This window comes from Ambystoma mexicanum, chromosome 2q (assembly GCF_040938575.1).
Source record: "Ambystoma mexicanum isolate Mex_15411 chromosome 2q, UKY_AmexF1_1, whole genome shotgun sequence".
Classification (NCBI taxonomy): Eukaryota; Metazoa; Chordata; class Amphibia; order Caudata; family Ambystomatidae; genus Ambystoma; species Ambystoma mexicanum.
This window is the reverse complement of record NC_090924.1, coordinates 648,427,827-648,444,811: the sequence shown is the minus strand read 5'-3', so window position 1 is coordinate 648,444,811 and position 16,985 is coordinate 648,427,827. Positions and strand designations below refer to the sequence as shown.

Sequence of the window (16,985 nt, the reverse complement as noted above, 5' to 3'; positions counted from 1 at the left end):
CAAGAGCGGCCTGCGGAGGAATGCCTCGCGGCCTCGGCCGCAGGAAACAAAGGAGGTGCGCGGCCCCTCCCCCATTGTGCCTGGCGGCACTGCTAGCCGCCCTCCGCGGTGCTGCTGCATCGTCGGGCTCCGGAAAATGAACCGATGAGGCAGGCCCATCACCATCTGGGCCCGTGAAAAATAAAAAAACGGACAAAGTGAGGACGGCTGCTCGCCCCTTCCCCCGCGGGAGCCGTGGCAAAGGTGAGCGGCCTGCCCCTCCCCACCCAGAGGGTGCGCTGTGTTGACACCGGATGGGCGGGGACTGATGCAAGCAACGGGGGGCCGCCAAACAGCTGGCGCGGCCCCCATGGGAGGTGGGCCAGCATTGAGGGCCCAAACAAAAAAAAAAAAGGGGAACGAGGACGCAGGCCCAAATTCACCTGGGCCTGCAACAGTAACAAATGGAAGGGGTGTTGCCCAACAGGACTGATGCTGCACCCCCCGGAAGGGGTGCGGCGTCCACGGAGGTGGAGAGGGCTGCATTCATCGGCCAGCCACAGGGTAGCGGCTCCCCTAAGGAGTGCTGGTGCGCCCTCAAGGAAGAACAGCTACGGGAGGCACATGACACCTGCCCTGGGGGAAAGTGGAAGAAGAGGGTTCTGCTACCCTGCCACGATTTCTTCTCCAGGCTATGGATTTAGCCGATGTGGCCCCTGGGTCTCCCCAGGTGTGGCTTTGCCGGTTTTTGTGTGACTGTGGTGTAACTGTCCTAAATGAACTCTGGTGAGGATGCGAGCTGGTTTCCGACGACTACACGAGTGCGGAAGATGGACATCATAATTTGACATTCCCCCGAAGACTGTGAACCTGCAGAAACGGACTTGCTTAAAATGGCCCAGTTGGTGGGCATTGTAGTGTGGTGCACACCTGTAGACGTGGAGTGCTCTATGTTGTGCCAGTAACTCTCAGTGGTGCCTTTTAGTGACATGAGAGCCACTCACCCAGGTTAATAAAGGGTGTGCAAAGTAGTAGAGTGGCTCAAGTAGTAGTAGTGGTGGTTATGTTGGGATTTTGGGTTTTGTTTTGTTGTTATCAAAAAAGAGGAGTGTTGCATGTCACCCCTGTAGGGGGACATGGTATCTTCCAGTGTGTGTTGTGGTCACATGGCTCCCCATGTGACCACGTTAATAAAAGGGACGAGCTGCTTCTGGCTCGTCAGTCAAGACTAGCACTGGCTCCGGTGTCGTTCCTTTGTCAGCACCATGCTGGTGCTGCACCTTAGTAGCTGGGCCCAAGGACGGGGCCTAGCTCGAGGACGGTGCCCCTGCCGGGCAACGCCGTCTGGACAGTGCCCCTGCCGGGCAACGCCGTCCGTGTGGGTCCCCCTAGCCATGTGAGTCGGGGCTGGGGAGGCGACCCCGGCCTGGGTGCCCCTAGAGCCGGGGCCGCGGTAAGCCGGTTGCCACCCGGCCATGTGCGGAGCCCCGGTTATCCGGAGCGGGTGAGGTGACCCCCACCCTTGTGCTTGCAGCATGAGCGCTGCACCTGTGTACCCCGTCGCGTGTCCCCCGACATGAGCATGGGGCTGCCCGGTGACCTGGAACATCCCCCAACACCCCTCAGCTAGAATGTAACGAGACGGTTAGAGAAGTGAGGCGAGTCATTTGAGCTTGCATTGGGAAACCAGTAGCGAACTAGACAAGAGAGGTAGAAAGCTGACTATCCAAAGCGATGACTGTGTCAGCTGAATCACACGTCCACTCGGACGGCACACGCAGATGTTTGCTGTTGTGTACAGAGTGCAGTCAAAGTTGGATGACATTTCCAGTGTGTCGAAATGGTTGTCCTATGTGTCCTTCCTTATTTGCTTTTCATTAGGACTGGCAGAGGGACGGCATCCAGTCCTGTGGATTTTTATGTGGAAAATCAAGACAGAGTTTCTACTTTCCGAAGCTGATGCGTGTTCCCTTGCACCACTCCAGATACATGTCGCAGTAACCCGCTCTCCCCTTGGGGAGCTGTGAAGGCAGTGCGCTCTTCGGCCAGTGTTGGGTTAGTCACCATCATAAGGAGGAGCTTGTGAGAGGCGTGTAGACAGCATTTTATTGAGATTTCATAACTTAACTGAAGATGGGTGCGCTACAAGGAAAAGGGGAGCGTTGCCTGCCAAGAGTTCAATCATATTCTGGAAAGAAATGAAAGGCACTTTATGACTGGCTCTAAGTAAGTTGGCATCATGACTTTCAAGCATTATTGCCGGGCACCCGTTTCCTTTAGACCATGCCCATTAATGCAGGCACTTCCCACAGGATGCTGTGGGTTGTTAAACTTAAAAGGAAAAGGAATGTCTGAGCGTTTTAAAGCCAATCCTCATTGCGAGTATGACTGTAATTCCATGACCTTTCTGTGGAACTACCACCAATTTCGTTTACCGTTACTCCCACTCAGTCGGCAGAATGACACGTTTATCACGGGTGGTGGTAAAACAGCGATAATCCTTGTTTTTTGGAAACAATAGGACGTCAGTGGTAACAAAATGAACACCAAAAATTGCCCATGACACAGTTAATGGCAGAAAAAACTATTCTTAATTTCTCCAATTAGCATTAGCATTAAGGGATTTATTATAGATGAGATCTTGCAAGATCACTATACAGCATCCGAGCATTAACCCGTTCCCTCCCAACTAACCATCTCCACCCTTCATAGGAACCGCTTTGTGCGCTGCTTGCAATTGTCCCCTTGGTGGCAACAAGCACTTACCAGGCCTTCAGTCCCTATGCCCGCCTCTTCTAACACAATTATCATATTATTTCCTGGGAGTAGTGCCTTGTTTATGTCTATAATCCAAACAGGTCACATGACTAATTCGTTCTGGGTAAAATATAGCCCTCATGATGTGTGTCCGGTGGCATCCTCCCCAGTGGAGGGGCATTGGTCTCTCCACCTATGACAGCATCCATTGTCAGAAAAGGGTCCCATTATGTGAACTGGTGCAGTCCAGCTGGTTCCCTTGGCACTGAGACAATGACCTTGCTCCAGTAACCTGGAACAGGTCAAAAAATCAGAGTCATCCGTTTTAATGCAGCTGTGCCGCTCATCCCGATGGCTACCAGCATTGCCTGGTGCCATACAAATTGGGATACCCCAATCAAAAGTCTGCTAGGATTTGAAAGAAAATAATAAACCAGAGTCGAAGGGTCGATTCTTTAGCAAAATGTAAGAGATTTCAAATCAAGAAAAAAAGTTATCCCAATACCACTTCCTTATTTCGTTTCGTCAAGGAAGTTCCTCCGAGATCCGCCCCCTCCTGCCTCCTGATCTCATTAATTCCCGACATTCTCGTGTCATTATTTCTTTAATTCACTTATACCTCTATGTATTTGTTATTCGGGGGCTCTATGATGATCCACACCGCCAAGCTCTTAATGAGGTTCAATATATCTTTTTCTAACAATTACTCCAGGTTTTAACTCTTTTTGTTAGGACTAAATCAAAAGAGGTTGTTTATGCAATATACCTTCCGTATATCTCCACCCACCAGTCCACACTTCCAGAAGCAGACCAGTCTCATCACAGGTTCACACCAGTCTCATCACAGGTTCAGACCAGTCTCATCACTGGTTCCACCAGTCTCATCACAGGTTCACACCAGTCTCATCACAGGTTCAGACCAGTCTTATCACAGGTTCACACCAGTCTCATCACAGTCTCATCACAGGTTCAGACCAGTCTCATCACAGGTTCACACCAGTCTCATCACAGGTTCAGACCAGTCTTATCACAGGTTCACACCAGTCTCATCACAGTCTCATCACAGGTTCAGACCAGTCTCATCACAGGTTCACACCAGTCTCATCACAGGTTCAGACCAGTCTCATCACAGGTTCACACCAGTCTCATCACAGGTTCAGACCAGTCTCATCACAGGTTCACACCAGTCTCATCATAGGTTCAGACCAGTCTCATCACAGGGTTCAGACCAGTCTCATCACAGGTTCAGACCAGTTTCATCACGGGTTGGTATCCCCCTAGTGTCTTGCTCTGTTTTCTCTGCACAGAGGCCGGCACGAGAAGATCAGCCAGCGCAATACACTTCCCCCGTATGTGCCATGGGTGAGGGATATCCCAAAAGGAAACAGCCTAATGCCCTTTTTTAAACTGGCACACACTCTCATACAGAAGTGCTCTGTAATATTTGTTCAGAGGACTTGGGCATTTTGCAGCTTCATACCCACATCCTTGATGGCCTAAGCATGTTAACTACCCCCTGCCACCCACTACAATGACATAAGGCATGATAAATACACTGCCACCAACCACATCTAGTTTCCAAACAGGCAAAGGGTGGCATTTGAACTGTTTCTTTCAGATTGTGTAGCTCTTGGGACGTAAACGGTGGGAAACGGATCATCCAGTCTCATGTTTGGTTGGGAGTGGAGTGGATCTATCATTTATCTTAGCATGACATCTCACATCCCTTCTTTTAATGAGATCAAGATACTAGGCCTCATTCCGAGATTGGAGGTAGCCATGACTGCCCCCAATAACGGGTCCGGCACCGGTATGGTTCAATGGGGACTTACCGGTGTAGTCCGACCTTTGGGGGAACGGTAACTCCCCATTGAAAAAAGCCATTCCCCATTCCCATTTGAGTCCCCATAGGGCTCAATGGGAATGGGGAAAGCTCTAATAATGGTACCGCAAATTGTGGTACCGTTATTGGCTCTGATTTCCCTTAACGGGTCCCGTCCATAACGCCTGGTCAGACCAGGCGTTAAATGAGGGACCCGCTAAGGGAACTCGTAGTAGGGCGCTAAGGGATTACCAGCACCGGTCTCCTTACCGGTGCCCGGTATCCCTTACCGCCCCACTCGGAATGAGGCCCACTGTTTGGGAAATCCTTCTCCTTTCCCCTTTCAGTCTTTGTTGTGCAAGTATGCCTATGGCACTATTTATATGACATGTACTAAAGCACTGAATGTGGTTTCTAGGTTTCCCCAATTAACCTCATACTAAGTTCTGAAGTGGTGAACTGCTTCATTAAGCAGTGCACCACCATCTCTGCATTCCCATAGTCCTGTATGGAGCCAGTAGAGAGAAAAGCAGACCATGCCCCCCTCTTCTGTGGTCACAACTATGCATACTTAACACCCTGCGTCAGATCCGCTAAAACTAAGAGCATATATATCGCAAAAACATTTTGAGTCCATGCCGAAATGTGAGTAGAGATGGCAAATATTTGAGTCCAAGCCTAATTTTATCTAAACGCAGCACATTACGCTCATTTTGAGCGCTATATTGTCCAACTGCATTACAATAGCCTGTTGTGTCAAGTCAGTCATTTCACGTGTCAGTGTCATCCTTAGTTACTGCGATTAAGCCCCAGATGCTCAGGACACCCTAGGAACAATGTCTTTCTCTCTGTGGGGTTCCCCAGGAATTGATCCATGGTGCTGGTGAGTCATGTATTTTGAGTACAGGCTAACTCCTGTGTACATATCTCTGACCTCTGTGCAGGATATCCTACTGCAATCACCTGAGCACAGGCAACTCCGGCCACACATCCCCATTCCAAAGCAGTTCAAGGTACTAAGCGCATCTTTCTTCTTTCATCTTGTCTGTCTCTTCTTCAGTGTGCTTGCTTCCTCCAGCAGATAAACCACCTTTGCTGTATACCCGCACTTTGCTGTTCTGCCATTAGTCCCGCATGGAGGCTAATGGGGTGCTCGTGCTTCTATTTTGGGGATTCAACTTTTAATGGGGTGATGGAGAACCTGGCCACCGGAAGGGAATATAAAGTAGCTTTTCTGAGCATGCCCACAGTGCACCCTTATCTGTGAAAAGTGGCATAGGGAATAAAAATGCCATACAAATGCATGCAATGTGAATCAGTGTGTTTAGACCACGTGATCCTAATTACACCACAAGCAGACGAAGCCTCTCACCATCATGGATTTAGGCTGCTTGGAGGGTGTTGGTTTGCCCAAGGAGAGCTGCGTGCCAAACCAGGGCCAGGGGGGCCTAAAAGAGACCACAGTAATAAGCGCCTTGACCTTACTAATCGTCGTAGCTTCAGGTTCAAACAAGATGTTATGGACGCCAAGCTCTGCTCAGTGCAAGCCCCACAACCCACAGATATGCATGTGGAAAATTGGTTTATACGACTCATATTGTGCAGGCATTTTACTATTAGGGTGAGTATTGTGAGCAATGCAAATCAAGCCCACCGTGCATTCATTGTGTGCTCAAAATAGTTGCATGCGTATATCATTATCACAGAGATCTGTGTTAAATAAAAAACCTGTGTCCATTGTTATGTTCCCAAAATGCTCTTTGATTATTATGCAAAGTAGCCAGGAACTATTTTGCCATTTATCCCCATACCCTTTCCCATAGGAGGTTTATTTACAGAATGAGGATTTACTTATTTATTGAATTGTTTATACACCGAGTGACAACCATTTTTTTTTATAAACAGCTATTTATTTTCAAACTGATGTCAGAGAAATGTATTTACAATATGCAGGCTCGATGCAAACAAGACCATCAGAGATCATGCCGAGTGACCTAAAATACAAGTTTGCATGTCTCATGATTTGTATCATTTATACTATTATTATTATTATTTTTATTATTATATTTATTGAGTGTAGACCTTGTGTCAGGAAGCAACAGAGATCTATACAAATCATAGGGGGAAGGAAGGAAGGAGTTTGCAAGGGTTTAATACAAGGGACCAGGCAGCTAAAATTGGGGGAGATGCATGACAGACAATATGGCACCAATTAAATCTTCAAATAACCAGGCAAGGAAATATGGAGGAGCAGATCGCCCAAGTCTCCGTTTAGGTGGAGAGTGGAGAGTGTGTGATATGATATGATATGATATGGCATTTGTAACGCGCCTATACACAAGTGTTTCAAGGCGCGACAAGGCATGGGGGGGACAAGGGGAGACAGACAACGATCCTACTAGGCCAGGTGTCATTCCGATCGCGCAAGTGCAGGGGTAGGGGGACTGGGAAAAGTGCAAGGGCAAGGGGAGAGGGGAAAGTGCAGTACATTTTTAGTAGAATGCAAGATAAATAATAGGGCCAGCTGGTGGTAAGTGCAAGGAAAGTGCAGTACATGGTTAGTAGAATACAAGATAAATAATAGAGCCAGCTGGTGGCAAGTGCAAGGTAAGTGCCGGGAGAAGGGGCTGTAGGATACAGAGACAGTCCCATAGTGCAGGTAGGCAGTGCAGGGAAGAGTGGCTGGGCCAAGGACCGAGATCGGTGAGTGGCCCAGTTGAAAAAAGTGCGGGTTCAGTGATTTTAGCAGGGGAGAGAAGGGAGAGAAAGCGGAGGCAAAGAGGAAGGTTTTGAGGTGCTTCCGGAACCGGAGATGGTTCTCCTCAAGTTTCAGGGAGGCAGGAAGGCTGTTCCAGAGGGAGGCCCCTGCTGCGGAGAGAGATCTACCCCCAGCTCGTTGCTTGGAGAAGCGGCTGACTCTGAGGTAGTTGAAGGTGGATGAGCGAAGAGCTCGAGAAGGAAGATATTTAGGAAGAGAGAGTTGAAGGTATTTTGGCCCAAGGCCCCAGAAGGCCTTGTGGACAATGCAGAGGGTTTTGAACTTAATCCTCGCAGCCACTGGGAGCCAGTGTAGCGATTTCAGTCCTGGAGAGATACGGTCTCTGGGCTTGAGGCCAAGGACAAGTCTCGCAGTCCTGTTCTGGATGAGTTGCAAAGGGCGGAGAGTAGAAGCAGGAAGATTAAGATAGAGGCAGTTACAGTAGTCCAGCTTCGAGAGAACCAGGGCTCTGGAGACAGTGAGCTTCTGGGGGAAGGAGAGGAAAGGCAGGATACCTCTGAGGAGGTGTAGCTGGCAGTGTGACTTCTTAGAGACGTCAGATATGTGAGGAGAGAAAGAGAGTGTGGAGTCGAAGATGACCCCAAGGTTTTTTGCCTTGCAGGTAGGAGCAGGAAGAGGGCCAAGGGAGGCCGGCCAGAGAGCTGCAGGGAAGGAGGGAGTGGGTGTGCCGATAAGTAGAATCTCAGTCTTATTGGCATTAAGGCAGAGGTCGTTGGCGGCACACCATTCCTGGATAGCAGAAAGACAGTCAGAGATGAGGGAAGGGGAAGAGGAGGCCGAGGGTAGCCTGAAAATGAGCTGTGTATCATCCGCATAGCACTGAAAGTTGAGACAGAGAGCGGCGATGCGGTGAGCAAGAAGTGCCAGATACTGGTTGAACAGCCAGGGGGAGAGGTTAGATCCCTGGGGGACACCACAGGTAGAGAAAAAGATGTCAGAGAGGAAGGAACCCAGTTGGACATGGGAGGGTTGATTGGAGAGGAAGGAGGTCAGCCACGCCAGAGCTTGACCAGTGATACCCAGGTTATCACGGAGACTGTTGAGCAGGATGGTGTGGTTGACAGTGTCAAAGGCAGTAGAGAGGTCGAGCAAAATGAGAACACAATGGGTGTTAGAGTCAAGGTTTGAGAGCAGGTCCTCACGGATGTTCAGGAGAGCAGTTTCTGTGCTTCTGGCAGCTCTGAAGCCAGACTTATGGTCATGAAGACTACCAACAGATTCAGCATGGAGATCAAGCTGGGAGATGGCCAGTTTCTCCAGGGGCTTGCCCAGGAAGGGGGTGATAGAGATTGGGCGATAGTTAGCTGGGCAGGAGGGGTCGGAAGAGGGTTTCTTAAGAAGGGGGTGCACAGGGGAGTCCTTGAGGGGGGATGGGAAGACTCCAGAGGCGAAGGAGTGATTGCAGAAGTCAGCCAGGGCAGGCGCCAGGGAGTCGATGTGGTCCTTGATAGTTTTAGAGGAACAGGGGTGGACCTGTTTTGATGAGACTTTCATAGATCGGACTTGTCTCGAAACCTCGTCAGCTGAAAAAAGGGGAAAGGCAGAGAAGGAGGGAGGAGGGGTGGCTGCAGAAGGGCCAGTGTGTGAACCTAGTCATAGAGAGAAGCATTTCCTAGAAGATGAAGGTCTTCAGCTTTGTCCTGAAATGTAAAAGTTAGGGTTCATGTGTGGTGTTGACAGGGATGAGGTTCCAAAGTCTGGGGGCATAGACAGATGATGTCAATCTTCTAATTCTTTCTTTCCCGTACGGCAGGGTTCAAGTCTGATGTTTGTGTTGGACGTGTGTGAGTGATGTGTGGGTGTGGCCAGTTCATCCATGTGTTTGGCTGCATGGGACTGTGTCAAGGATTTATGAATAGTGGCATTACAGGCTTATGGTGTTTGTGCAACATCATCCAATTTGCTATATTGAAAATGTTGCAGTAGATTATGACCACAGCTTCATCAACGTGATTTAGAGTGACCATACAAGCCTAGTGTTTTAGCAGCTAAATATATGTTTTTTACAGTGACAATAATGGCATAGATTATGGCCACAAAATCAAAGTGCTTTACACTAGGAATGCTGCAATTCGTTATGGACTCAGTTTCATGAAATGATGTAGAATGGCAATGCTGGGATATATCGAGGGCCACCTGCATAGAAATGACTTACAATAGCAATGCTGGTTTGTGTTGTGATCTCGGGCATCATGTAAATGTTGTCAAATGCTCCTGTGTTCTCTTGGTGACTTGGTATCTACTATACTTTGGTATGAATTAACCGAGAGGACCAATTTCAAATAAATGGACTTTTGAAGCCACATTTTTTCAAGAAATATGCAATAAAATGCACCAATTCAACAAACTATTTTTAAAATGTTTTCAGGAGAAACACCCAGGTTCCCCTGTTTTACGTCAGGCTCTCTTGCTATGCTTGCTCACTTGTGCCCCTGCCCTAAAGATATTACTCTGCCACCACTGACCTTGAATCATTTACAATGCCAATGCCCCCTCAGGAGCAGCCGACCCCCTGCCACCAAAAGCTGCCTCTGCTACTGCCATGTGCATTAAAAGGTTACTGGCCACACACAACGGCTGCTGGAAGATTTGGGTGCCAGGGACCAGGACACACCCCTTTGAATCAAAACCTTATATCTTTCACCTAGTGCAGACTTGCTTCATGCCACTACAACAGCATGATCACCATAATCATTAGGTATGAGCCGTGGTCTATGCCGGCCCTAGAGTCTGTGGCACAGAATACATTCCTTCGAGATGCCGGGGGGGGGGCTCACGGGGCTCATAGGCCCCCCTCATTTTCTGTTATACTACTGTATTGTATTGAATTGTATTCATCATTTATTTAGCATCCTTTGCCCATTTGTATGCCCTCAATGCGCTTTGTGGTTGGAACGCTTTCAGGGTCTGAAGTCCATGTGTGGGAGATTCTAAGAGTTAACTTTAAGATGTGTGTGTGCATTTTGTGAAGTTAGGACTTAGGTGGACTGGCTAGGCTCCAGTGAGCAGCCCGGAGGTCAGGCACGTGGGCGGGTGCTGTTGGTGGTTTAGGATAGAATGCTTTTGCCAGAGACTTGATGTGTGCCCAGCTAGACTGACATTGTTCGTAGGTTGTCCCTGTATACTGATGGCAGAGGTGTTGAGATAAGTCAGGGGTTTCAGTGTGGAGGGCTAAACGAGCTGCTAGACCGTATTTGCGTAGCCATAGTTGCATTCTGTAGTGCATGGATGGGTGGCCGTGCCTGCGGCCTGTGCCCACAGACGTGGTGCAAGGTGTACATACTTTAAACTTGGATGGAGGTCATCTTCAATGTTGTTTTGCTAGGTACAATGCGATTGGCTGGTCTTGCCAGCTGTGGTCTCCCTAGATCAGCGGTATTCAAACTCTGGGGTGCGTCCCCACAGGGGGCCGCGGCCGCATCCCTGGGTGGCCATGAGAGCCCAGCATGAAATGTTTTTAAAACATTTTTTTTCTTTTTTAGATTGGAAGAAATGGACAGGGGTGCCTCACATGGTCGGGCTGAAACATGAAACTGTCTTAGGCACGAATTCAAAAGTGGCTCCCAGTTGAAAATGGATATTCATTCATTTAATCACAGACTATTTGAATAGTACCCAAGGGGGTGCTTTGTGTTAAAATGTAAGTACATTGTGATATTTAAAGAATATTTATTCAGCAACAATGGTCAAAATTACTAACTGCATAGTGAAGTAACTCATCAAAATGGCCCACATTGGCCAAAAAGGTGGCCAATTTTTACTGGCTCACACTAGCATTTTGCATTTGTGTTGGTTTGTTTGTTTATTTTATTTATATAGCGCGCCTGACCCAGTGGTATCTGGGCGCTTAAGGTGAAGTTAGCGGTTCCAAGATAGAGTTTAAACAGTCGAAATACAAGGGATACAGGATACACAATGGGGCTAAATAATAAGCAGAGGTGCGTAGGATACATACAGGAGCATATAATGCAGAAACCAATGGAAATAAAGTAGGAGCAGTTAATACGAAGGACTGGGCATGTATTAAATACATACAATGGGAATAAGAGCCTAAATGGGCAGAATGAGGTCAGGTAGATAATGTTAGTTTTTGTAGAGTAGCCAAGAGAGGATGTGACTTCGGAATTTCTCAAAAATTTGAATGGATTTAATGTCCTGTGGGAGTGTGTTCCATAACTGGGCAGCTAGAACCGGGAAGCTGAATCCTCCTGCTCTTTTAAGGTTATATCTAGGTACCACAAAGCATGAGGTGTTGGTCGATCTTGTGGTTCATACTGACAGTTTCATGGTAAATTTGCTGGTAAGGTATGGTGGGGCTCAGTGGTTCAGAGCTTTGTGGGTGAGGCAAAGGGTTTTCAAGTCGATTTCTTCTTGTATGGAGAGCCATTTACAGAGTTTTCTGGTTGCCGAGATATGCTTTCTTCTAGGTATGTTTAATGCGGCTCTAAGTGCATTATTTTGCAGAATCTGCAGTTTGTTGAGTATAGATTTATTAGCGCCTAATTAGAGGCCGTTGCAATAGTCCAGTACGGACTGTATGAGTGCTCTGGCCAGTGTGAGGCAGCTATTGGGAGATAGTAGGGTTCTACATGCTCTAATCAGCTTGCCAGTGTACGCGGCGGTTGAGGCTGTCATGTTTACCTGTTTGGTTAATTTAGAGTTGGCATCGAGGTAAAATCTTAAGGTTTTTACATCTTTTGCAATAGGTATATACTGGTGTAGTTGGGACTAAGCTTCAGTAAATTGTTGGGTGAGCCAACTAGGAGCAATTCAGTCTTGTCATCATTCAGGCAGAGGCCGTGTGTGGCCATCCATGCCTGAATGATGGTGTAGACTTCGTTAATCCGGCAAACATCTGTGTCATAGATGCCTGATAGTGGTAGGAGTATCTCAGAGTCATCTGCATAATTGGTGTAGGTGAAACCCAGACGGTCTAGTTTGTCGAATAGGGGCTTTGTAAAGATATTGTACAAAGTGGGCGTGACGCATGAGCCTTATGGGACTCCCAGGTGATGGGGATCGAATCGGCCGCTGCTGTGGGTGAAAAGACATGCATAGTTCTATTGGCAAGGAAAGATTGAATCCACATGACAGCAGAGTTCGAAAAATGAGCTGCCGATGACAGGTGGTCGCATAATATTTTATGGTCAACAAGATCAAAGGCTGACGATAAGCCTAGGAGGAGTAGGATGGCAACTTTGCCTTTGTCTTTTTATTCATCGATCTGGCTTTTAAGGTAAACAAGGGCAGTTTCCGTTCCATGTTGGGGTCTGAAGCCAGATTGACGTGTTCCTAGTAGTTTGTTTGTCTCAAGATAGTCTTGAATTTGCAAGTATGCAATTCTATCTAAGATTTTCAGTAAAAATGGGACTTTAGTGATCGGTCTATAGTTAGTGGGCATAGTGGATCTAATGTTTGTTTCTTAAGTAGTGGGAGAACCCAAGATTGCTTTAGGTTACTTGGGACTGAGTTGCTGGCAAATGAGGAGTTTTTTAATTTGGTAATAAAAGGGGCTAAAGCTCTGGCCGCATCGTTTATGATCTGAGCTAGGCAACTGTCGCCTTTACAATTGGAAGGTTTCAGTGATGCTATGATTTTTTGTGCCTCAGGTGTAGATACATTGTTGAATTTGAAACCTGAATTAAGGTATGCGGTAGCGGGCATAGTCGGACTCGTTTGATTGCCGGAGGTAAGTTGCTGCCATTTGTCAGCTATTTTAGTCTGGAGCCCCGTGATTTTATTAGAGGGAGCATTTTGGATGATAGTGCACCAAGGTTTATCCTTAGTTCAGGTATCTGCGGGTGGGTTAGGGTTTTCTAACTCTTTTAAAATATTGAATAATTCTTTGATGCTGGAACCTGCTTGGTTTATTCTGTCGTAGATGGTTTCTTTTTTGGTTTGGATGATCTCACTTTTATAAGTGACAGTGATGTTTGTTAGATTGATTTTATTCTCTGACAAAGGGGTCATTTTCCAAAGTGTTTCGGGTTTCCTTTTTTCTGTGCGTAGTAGTTTAAGTTCAGGGGTGAACCAGGAGTTCAAATGTGCTCTAGGTTTATCTTTGCGCAGTTTTAGCGGGGCAGTGGTGTCTATGGCTTTGGTCATGGCGTGATAGTAGTTGTCAACCAACAAGTTCAGGTCATTTGTGGCAGGTAGTGCATTAAGTAAGGGGTCTACCAAGGGTATTATAGCCTCAGCTGTAATATTACGTTTGTTTCTAGTGAGACAAGGTGGAGCAACTCGGGGCTTTTTCAACTCAAAGTTATTGACATTGATTTCTAGGGATAGGTTGACTACTTATTTGTATGAGGCCTTGTTCTGATAGGGCATTAACTAGGGAGGTGGTGGGTAGGTCGTTAAGGTCATTATAGCCAAAGTTGAAATCACCTAGGATAATGTTTTGCGCCATAGGTTTGGTGTTGTCTGCTACTAGTGACGTGATGTCTTCTTCGAAAGATCCTGGAGGACCTGGAGGCCTGTATGTTAGGAGGATGGTAATAGTATTTTTAGCTGATGTTTGGAGCTTGACTGAAAGGAGCTCACAAGATGCCAGAGGAGAAGAGGTGGCTAATCTCATGTCTAGAGTAGATCTGAAGATAATAGCAGTTCCTCCTCCTCGCGCATTAGGTCTGTCAGCTCTGAGGATGGAATATTTGTCGGGGACAGCTAAGGTTAGAGACTGGCCAGCTGCATCATGCAGTCAGGTTTCTGTCACAGCAAGGAAGTCAAAGTTATTGGCCAAAATGACATCTGCAACCTCTGTTGCATTGGCAACAAGGGACCTGGGATTTAGTAGTGCCCCTTTTATGGGCTGCTTCTGAATGAGGCTAGGGCTATTACCGACTAGGCTCTGCTTCAGATTAGGGTGGGAACCTTTGCGCATTTGATTATGATTTGTGAATTCTGTACGCACTTTGCTGGTAGTCTTAGGGTTGTGTTTGGCTGGTGGGTTAGGGTGATTGGGGAGTCTAGTGCCTAGTCTGTTGTTACGATCTATTGTGTTGGGATTGGTGGTAGGTATACCTGCTCAGATGTAAGGCAACTTAGTGGTGGTGGGGGGGATAGGTGTGCCATACTTAACCCTAGGTATGGTGAAGGACTGTAGTGTAGGTAGGAATGAAGTAGGCTTGATTCTGGAGTCCCAGTTGGTGGTATTCAGTGCCGGTAGCAAGGTGGTAGGTTTAATCATGAGGTGGTGGTTAGGGGTGGTGATGGAGCTTAGGAGAGCCCTTGGGAAGGGGTCCCTTAAGGGCTCCATCTTACCATGGTTAAGTGGTCTAGTGACTGGCCTTGTGATGGTGAGTATCAACGGAATGCGGCAAAGTGTACTAATCATGATGTGGCAACTAACTGATGTAAGTATTGAATGTGTGGAATGTGTATCATTATGGGCACATTCTAGGTAGGCTAGCTAGATACCTCGTAGAAGGAAAGTTATTAGAATCATGGTGGGTGACGGTAAGGGTCAGAGAAAGGGATAGTAGGATAGGGGCACATATTATTATATTTTAAATGTAAACATTTGCATGGATGCGTGTATGCTTGTGTTATGAGTGAGTGTATGGTGATGGATGTTCGTGTGAATGATAGAGTGATTGCTGTATGAATGTGTGTGTGTGTGTGTGTGTGTGTGTGTGTCAGTTACATTTGTTGCACAATTTCCCTACCCACCTGCCAAAATCAGCTCTTCGTCTGAGTCGCTGTGGAGCCCAGAGGACAGGGATGGTATTTTTTTACTGGATTTCTATCATAGATGTCCATTAAAAAATGCCATGCTTTCCCCCTTGGCACCCCAGTGCCTTGGATACACACATAATCATGTTGATTATGTAAGGCCCAGTGGGGCCCAGGGGACAGGGATGGTACCTTTTTACTGGACATCTACCATATATGTCCAGTAAAAAATGTTATGCCTACCCCCTGGGACACCAGCACAAACTGCTAACTGTTTGGCTATTTGCCCATTTTTTTGAAGAGTGCTCTACAATGCAACATTTTAACCCATTATTTTAAAGAAAAAATCACGGCGGGAATCCGCACCCCACCCCCAAAACTCCTTTGATTGGTTCAGGCTCCCTCACTGCGATTGGTCGCTATGGCATTTTTGGGGGAAATAGTTATGCCCATCCACTTAAAAAATTCACCAGCCGCCACTGGCCCTCGGACTGTGTTGGGAACGGAATGGGGGGAGCCCAGGAACTGCGGTGGGAGCAGGATGGGCGGAAACCATGGGATAGAGGTGGGAGCAGGATAGGGAGAGCCCAGGGTGTGTGATGGGGTGGGGAGAGCACAGGGGCTGGTAGCAGTGGGATGAGGGAGCCCAGCGACTTTGATGGGTGCAGATGGGTGCGGGGCAGTGCCCAATACATACTGTGTATTTGGCATTTTGGGGGGGGCAGCCTGCCCAAATATTGCTCAGGGGGTGCCCAGGCCAAAAAAGTTTTGAGATTGAGAGCCTGAGCAGTGTGAGAGGGGCCCGGAGCAATGGTGGAGTGATTGATTGTCTCAGGGTGAGTTGGGGGGCCCGAGTGTAGGATGTCAGTCCGGCTAGTGTAGGAGATGGCGAAGGGACACACATTTGCCAACGTTCTCCGCTGTGACATTGTCTGTTCGAAGCTTGTTGAAGGGCATAGAGGAAAGGCCTATCAACATCTGCCTTCACTTGGCCCAGAACTTCCTTTCTTCTCGTTATTGCTTAAATGACAGAGGGAGCACACCTTACATCAGAAGTGTTGCGGCGGCCGACTAGTGACTGGGAGACTTGGTTTTCTGGTCTCTCCCTAGTTTCCTTTAAGAACAATCTTATTTGCTTGTTGGTAATTAAATACTACTCTTGCATTTACTTTTCGCTTGCTGGGCTTTCAGCCCTTCTCACTTCTGTTATTCTGCTCGTCTTATCTGTCATTTCCATCAATCCAATTCTTTTCGCTTGGTGCTGCGCACAATGTTAGCATTCTTTTGAGACCATAGTGCGGCTGCATTCTTTCCTCAGTTTGCTGTATAGTAATGAGATGGCAGAGTGAACTTATTAAGCTACCATAGTCATGTTATGAGGTTTTTTTCTTGCTGAATTATAGATGCCTTGAAGGTCACACATGTTATTAAGCATTTTACTACATTACTGTTGACATAATCACAGATACCTGCGAGCTCACACATGTAGGTGAGCACCTCTGTGCATTACTACTTTAGTGATATACCGTTTACTGGTTGCGTAAAAAAATGGAATGATCTTAATGCGAACAACTTTAAGCATTTCAGACTGCGTGTTTGTTCTGCTTTGGACTCTTAACACTATATAGTATTTTTGTTATAACAATGCTGTTGGGTGGTGCTTCTGTGCTATGCTGATGTTTGGTTAACAATACCAGCTTTAGCTGTTTGAAGACCCGAAGCTTGTGGAACCATCTGACATTTCAAAGACTGTTTACTTCTTGAGTCATCATACATGACAAGGATTATTAGTATTTTTACGATGTTGAATGCTATTGTTAAACAATATTAACTGTGTGCCAGTTCTACATGAATTATTAGTTTAGTGTTGCTATTCGTAAATCTTCTGCTATGGAGATTATCTAGCTTCAGTACTATGTTAAATGCTATGGTTGAACACATTTAACTTTGCATTTTATACTACATTAATTTCAA

General features: G+C 47.0%; 1 long non-coding RNA gene across 2 annotated transcripts in view; it reads left to right on the top strand.

Annotated features, from left to right (window-relative positions):
• LOC138569657 (uncharacterized) overlaps nucleotides 1-16,985 on the top strand; it is a 1,296,145-nt gene that overhangs the window by 1,125,278 nt on the left and 153,882 nt on the right. For both annotated transcript variants that reach the window (XR_011303296.1, XR_011303294.1), the window contains one exon: nucleotides 10,820-10,977. This is a non-coding gene — a long non-coding RNA (uncharacterized lncRNA). The remainder of the gene's footprint in view (nucleotides 1-10,819; nucleotides 10,978-16,985) is intronic.